A 7,136-nucleotide genomic window follows, 5' to 3' on the forward strand; every position below is an offset into this window, starting at 1 on the left:
AAGTGGGCATCCGAGCGGGTGGAGCTGCCCCACTTCAGGCTTAGTCATACACTGCGTGGTAGGCTGCATCTGTGCCATCTTGCACGTGGTTTTGTGTGCCTTGCATTGCCCTCCATATAGCGTTGGTACATGCGGTGCGTACTGGCTCTGTGCATAAGTGTGTTCACAGTCGTATGCACACTCTTAGGCGCAGAATTCCCGAGCGCATGGGCTGTGCATGCGCCTCATCGTGGCTTGCTTAGGTGCCTGAAATATGTCTTCAAACATAAGCGCCATTCTGTCTGCGCTGCTTGTCATATTAGGGCTACGCAGTCTGCTTCATTTGCCCCTGTCTGGACGGAACCACAGCCGGTAAGGTCTCCCTCTCCCAGCCCTATCGGCAGACCTCGAGACGTGCCTTGCCTCACCAAGGGAGTTCCTGGCAGGGACTCGGACACCACAGATGAAGCAGGGGATCCAGATTCCTTGGAAGATGTAGAAATCCCTCCCATTTTAGAATCATATTGGACCATGCTACGTTTTTTCCATAGAGACGAATTGCCAGCCCTGGTTTCCCAGACTGGAGAAGCTGGGAGTTCCTGGGGCAGATTTCATGATGAAACCTAAGAAGAATCCCATTCTGATGTCTACAGAAAGTTTCTTGCTATTTTCTGGTACTGGAAGCCATCCAGGAGTTGATTGACCTGGAATGGGATGCCCCTGAAGCGAGTTTTAAAGGTGGTCAAGCATTAGAAGCTCTATACCCACTGGATCCTGTGGCAAGAGAATGCCTGCACTTCCCTAAAGTGGATGCACTGGTCTGCGCTATCCCAGGGTGCGCATGATAGACGAATGGAGTCCATCCTTAAGCAAGCCTTTGATGCGACAGCAATGACCTTATAGATTGCTTCCTTCTGTGCCCTGGTGGCTCACTCATGCCTGCTCCTCTCTAGAGAGGTTAATGACTGAGGGACATATTCCAGAGAAGCTATGGAGCCTGCCGCTGCCTTTTTAGCTGACGTGGGCTCTGACCTAGTCTGTACCTCAGCCAGAGGAGTGGCCTCTGTGATAGCGGCCAGAAGACAGCTATGTTTGCAAAGTTGGTCAGCAGACCTCTAAGGCAATCCTCACAAAGATGCCCTTTAAGGGATCACTTCTGTTCAGAAGCAAATTGGAAAAGCTGTCCAGTAAGTGGGGTGAATCTCCAGTGCCCCGATTACTGGAAGATAAGAGAAAGCAGTCACAGTGCCCCTCACCTATGAGTGGTCGATTCAAGGCAGCCCAACACTTTTGGCCCTACAGAATCTCGGCATTTCAGAGGCCTTGGTCCTCAGGGAGGTCTCTGTCCTTTCAGAGCAGATAGCCCAAGAGAGAGACAGGTTCTGGTTCAGGTTCGGCCTGAACTCCCCAATGAAGGTTTGCCGACCCATCCACAGAACGAGGAGATAGGGAGTCGACTATCCCTCTTCTACCAGCGGGTGTCGAGATCACATCGGAGAAATGGGTACTGGATGTCATACGAGAAGGATACGCACTGGAGTTTCACAGCACTCCTCGGGACATGTTCATGATGTCTCCTTACCCCCCTCAGCACAAGAAGCAAGCAGTGGAGTCTACCTTGATAAGGCTCCTCAAATTGAGGGCTATAATTCCAGTACCTGCATACTAAGGAAAATACGGAGTGTTATTCCATCTATTTCATCATATCCAAGAACGAGGGTTCCTTTCACCCCATCCTGGACCTCAAAAGTGTCAACTGACACCTAGGAGTAATTCATTTCCGTATGGAAACTCTGTGCTCCGTGATAATGGCTGCACAACCGGGTGAGTTCTTAACTTCCTTGGACCTCTCCGAGGCCTACCTTCAAATTCCAATCCGGCAAGAACAGCAGCTTTTTCTACGCTTTGCGGTGCTGGGGCGCCATTATCAGTTCCGGGCGCTGCCCTTCAGCCTGGCCACCACCCCCAGAACATTTTCTAAGATTATAGATCATAGCGGCAGCACTGAGAAAAGAGGGAATCCTGGTACACCCATACTTAGACGACTGGTTGATCCGGGCGAAGTCATGGGAAGAGAGTCTCCGGGTGACCAGCAGGGTGATGTCCCTGCTTCAGGAGCTTGGTTGGGTCGGATAAAAGCAGCCTCAAGCCATCCCAGTCCTTGGAATATCTGGGATTCTGGCTCGATACCAAGCAGGGCAAAGTCTTCCTTATCCACAAAGGTGGGAGGAAGTTGATATCCTGAGTGGGTCGATTGATGAACACGATACACTCCAAGGTGTGGCGCTATCTTCAGGTCCTAGGTTTGATGGCATCCACCCTGGAGGTAGTACCGTGGGCAAGGGCACACATGCCGCCACTTCAACGATCCCTGCTGTCTCGTTGGAACCTGCTGGGTAAAGAATATTCTATTCGCCTCCATCTACTGATGGAAGTATGTTCTCGGCTCCAGTGGTGGCTTCAAGAAGCTCACCTGGGCAAGGGTGTAAGCCTGTTCCCACCGAACTGGCTGGTCCTCCCGACAGACATGAGCCTCCAGGGTTGGGGAGGAACTGATGGCCCAGGGCATTGGTCCAAGGAAGAAGCGCTCTGAAACAAACTGCCTGGAAGCCTGGGCAGACAGATTGGCATGTCTACAGTTCAGCCACATACTCCAGGATCAGGCGGCCCACGTGGTGTCGGACAACACAACAGTAGGCTATATCAACCACCAGGGGGGATCCAAGAGCCAGCAAGTGTCTCTGAATATAGATCTCCCTATGGAATGGGCGGAATTGAATCTACAGATGATCTCAGCTTCCCTCGTCACAGGAAGAAACAACATCAGAGTAGACTTTCTAAGCAGGGAGAGTCTGGATCCGGAAGAATAGCATTGTTGGCCAGAGCCTTTCAACTGCTGGTAGATCACGGGGGCCTCCCATCCATTGACCTGCTGGCCGCATCTGCGAAGGTTTCACGATTCTTCAGTCGCATAAGAGATCCGCAATCCCTGGGGATCGATGCCCTTGTTCAGACCTGGCCAGAAGAGGACTTGCTATACACCTTCTCTCTGTGGCCCCTGCTGTGCAGAGTCATTCGCAGGATCAAGCACCACAGGGGATTAGGCCTTCTAGTGGTTCCAGATTGGCCTAGGCACCCATGGTAGGCAGACATGTGGAGACCCCCTTGTGCCTCCCACTGCACAGGGTCCTTCAAGAGGATCAGGCTCTATTCTTGTCTTACAGTTTGGCCCTTGAGATGGCTCACTTCATGAAGCGTGGATATTTGGCAGCAGTAATTACCACCTTGCTCCACGCGGAAGTTCTCGACATCCTTAGCGTATGTGCGAGTCTGGAGATTATTTGAGGTCTGGTGCAAGGAACGCGGTGTTGCCCCTTGGACGGTCAAAATTCCTCTGGTTCTGGAATTTTTACAGGATGGCTTGAATAAAGGGTTGTCCCTTAACTCCTTGAAGGTATAGGTAACAGCTCTCTCCTGTTTCAGAGGTAAAGCGAATGTCGGCACATCTGGACATGGCCTGTTTTCTAAAAGGGGTAAAGCACCTCTGGCTACCCCTATGGTGGCCGGTTCCCTTGTGGAATCTTAATCTAGTATTGGAGTTTTTGGCAGGGCCCTCCTTTCAGCCACTGTGCAGTCTGTCCTTACCCCTGTTAACCCTGAAAACTGTGGTCCTGGTGGCGATATGCTCAGCTCGTCGCATCCCTGAACTACAGGCATTGTCGTGTCGGGAACCATTCCTCCGGATGACCCCAAGAGCTTACTTGCCCAAGGTAGTCTCGGAGTTTCATATGAATCGGTCCATTTCATTGCCATCCCTAGATAGGCACAAGGACACAGAAGACTGCCTCCCCTTTTATACTTCAGTAGGCTTTTGGTGCGGTATCTGGAACTTTCAGAACTGGTGCACAAGACGGATCGCTTGCTTGTTCTTCACGGTGGAAGGAGACAAGGTGAACCAGCCTTGCTGGCTACCATAGCTCGCTGGATCAAGGAGGTGGTCACGGGACCTTATGTAGAGGCAGGATCGCCATTACCCTTTCAGGTTAAAGCTCATTCCACTAGGACTCTGGTAGTATCCTGGGCGGAAGCTAAACAGCTATCTTCCGTCGACATCTGCTGAGCGGCAACATGGTCCTCCTTGCACACGTTCTCTAGGTTCTATCACCTGGGCGTTCAGGCCCGAGAGGACGCAGCCTTTGCAAGGGCGGTGCTAACCAGACCACGGGCAGCCTCCCGCCCCGATCGGGAGTAGCTTTTGTACATCCCATTGGTTCTGAGTCCATCTGGCTACACGCTAGGAAATGGAGAAATTACTTACCTGATAGTTTTTTGTTTTCCTTAGTGTAGACAGATGGACTCAGCATCCCGCCCACGGCTGCCCAAGAACGGTTTCAAGGAATCGTCCATGAACTGAATATCCATTCCAAGAGGTTATGGGTAAACAGTCACCCAATCCCTGGATCAGGGCATCTATAATCTTGCTGGGATTCAGCATTTGTTTGGTTGAGTACAGTTATCCGTTTTTAATCAAGTTTTTTCACAGTGGCTTCTGAAGAGAATACTGAAGGGCTGAGGTCACTACAGGGGTGTATATAAGGTGATGTCAGCTTTGAAACCTGACTCTGCCTCCAGGGGAGCATATAACCCGTTGGTCCTGAGACAATCTGTTTACACTAAGGAAAACAAAATTATCAGGTAAGTAATTTCTCCACTATGCAAAACAATGTTTCATGGACTGAGAATTACTACAGGCTATGTAGCACCTGGCAACTGTTGCTCACACCACAAAGGTTTTCTTTTAAAGACTCTGTAGGTGTCTTTCCTTGGTGCCTGTCTTCCCCACTATAATTCTCATTACTACACGATCATCTTTCATGCTAAACAAAAACAGTCTTATAGAGGAGGACATATATAATATGTACAGATTGTGGACTATAATATTTATTACTGCTTAGTTGACAAGTTTCAGATATCAGACATAGGACCAACTCGACTAAGCATTTCCCATAAACCATGAGACAGAAATGAGCCACCTAACCCAAAAATATTGGGCCCTGATGGAAAATAGTTGACCGATTGTCCTAACCTCAGGGGCCTGTCTATGGCCATGTTGATCAGATCTGAGAAGCTGGGTCTATGCTGCTACTTTGGATCTTACAGGATCACGTTACCTGGTTGTTTATCCACTGTAATCCTTTGTCCACCAGAGGCCTTGGGCGGGAAGAGAAAGAAGAATCCCTCAAATCCATGGCAGCACCAGATTCCTTTGTACAATGTTCTGTTCAGTGGCTGTAAAACTACAACACCTTGGTGTTCTCTTTGGTTGGGATACCCCATCTTCCGTGAATGAGACATATCACTCCTCCAACAGCTCCCATTCCCCGGGGTCTAATTTTCCCCGACTGATAAAATCCGCCTGAATGTTGTTCACTGCGGCAATGTGAGATGCTGCCAGCCGCTCCAAGTGCTGCTCTGCCTAGAGTATCGACTCCCGCGCCTCTCGAGCCACTGCCTGATTCTTGGTTCCGCCTTAATGGTTACACCATCTTCGCATTGTCTGATAGGATCCAAACTGGATGGCCACATAACCTTGGCAAATAGGCAAGCAATGCAAAATGCTCTACTCTAGTCTCTAACTGATTAGTAGGCCATGAGGCCTGCAGTTTCGACCACTGGTCCTGTGCTAACTGATCTTGCCACACTGCCCTCCATCCGGAGAGGTTTGCATTGGTGGTTACTATTAGCTAATTCAGCTTCTCCAATTCCATACCACGCTCGAGACTGTCCCTGGCTTCCCCCTCTATGGAAGAGAAAGATGAAACTCTTCCAATAACGGATTCCAGTGGGAGAGTAGAGCCCCCTGCAGTGGCCACAGATGTGCTAACACCCAATGATTTAATTTCAAGGTCTAGGCCATAGAACCCAGGACCTGTAAGAAGTCCCAGACTCTGGGCATCAAAAGCTCTAGCAGAAGCCTAATCTGACTGCAGTTTCAGCACTCTCTCTCAGGAAAGCTGCTGTCCTCGGGAACAAAGGAAGAGGAGAACTGACCGTTGCCTCGCTTCCCACTCCCCTCCCCTCCAGAGATACCATAGGCTGAGAGGCTGTCCCAACATGGGCAAAAGCTGTAATTATCAAATCGCTTTGAGCTTCTAGACAGCACTCACACAAATGGAGAGAGAGTGAGGACTGAATTGCTATCAGATGGCAAGCCTCACATATAGTTAGGCGCTTAGACCTGTTCGTCTTTGGCGCCTAGCTCTTGAACTTCAGTTCTAAGCAGCCTCCTGTACGCACACCAATGCCACCTGGGCATACATGCACACCTCTCCAGGACGTGCACAAATACTCACTCAAGACTAGGTTGCGGTTGTACACACACAAGTACATGTGCAAATATATTTATAAATGATCTGGAAAGAAATACGACGAGTGAGATAATCAAATTTGCAGATGACACAAAATTGTTCAGAGTAGTTAAATCACAAGCAGATTGTGATAAATTGCAGGAAGACCTTGTGAGACTGGAAAATTGGGCATCCAAATGGCAGATGAAATTTAATGTGGATAAGTGCAAGGTGATGCATATAGGGAAAAATAACCCATGCTATAATTACACAATGTTGGGTTCCATATTAGGTGCTACAACCCAAGAAAGAGATCTAGGTGTCATAGTGGGTAACACATTGAAATCGTCGGTGCAGTGTGCTGCGGCAGTCAAAAAAGCAAACAGAATGTTGGGAATTATTAGAAAGGGAATGGTGAATAAAACGGAAAATGTCATAATGCCTCTGTATCGCTCCATGGTGAGACCGCACTTCGAATACTGTGTACAATTCTGGTCGCCGCATCTCAAAAAAGATATAATTGCGATGGAGAAGGTACAGAGAAGGGCAACCAAAATGATAAGGGGAATAGAACAGCTCCCCTATGAGGAAAGACTAAAGAGGTTAGGACTTTTCAGCTTGGAGAAGAGACGACTGAGGGGGGATATGATAGAGGTGTTTAAAATCATGAGAGGTCTAGAACGGGTAGATGTGAATCGGTTATTTACTCTTTCGGATAGTAGAAAGACTAGGGGCCACTCCATAAACACGCTTTGCGCATAAGCAAATTAAAACCTGCAGAAGACCTTTACCCCGCTCAGAGTTGACTCC

The sequence above is a fragment of the Rhinatrema bivittatum genome, chromosome 17, assembly GCF_901001135.1.
Source record: "Rhinatrema bivittatum chromosome 17, aRhiBiv1.1, whole genome shotgun sequence".
NCBI lineage: Eukaryota > Metazoa > Chordata > Amphibia > Gymnophiona > Rhinatrematidae > Rhinatrema > Rhinatrema bivittatum.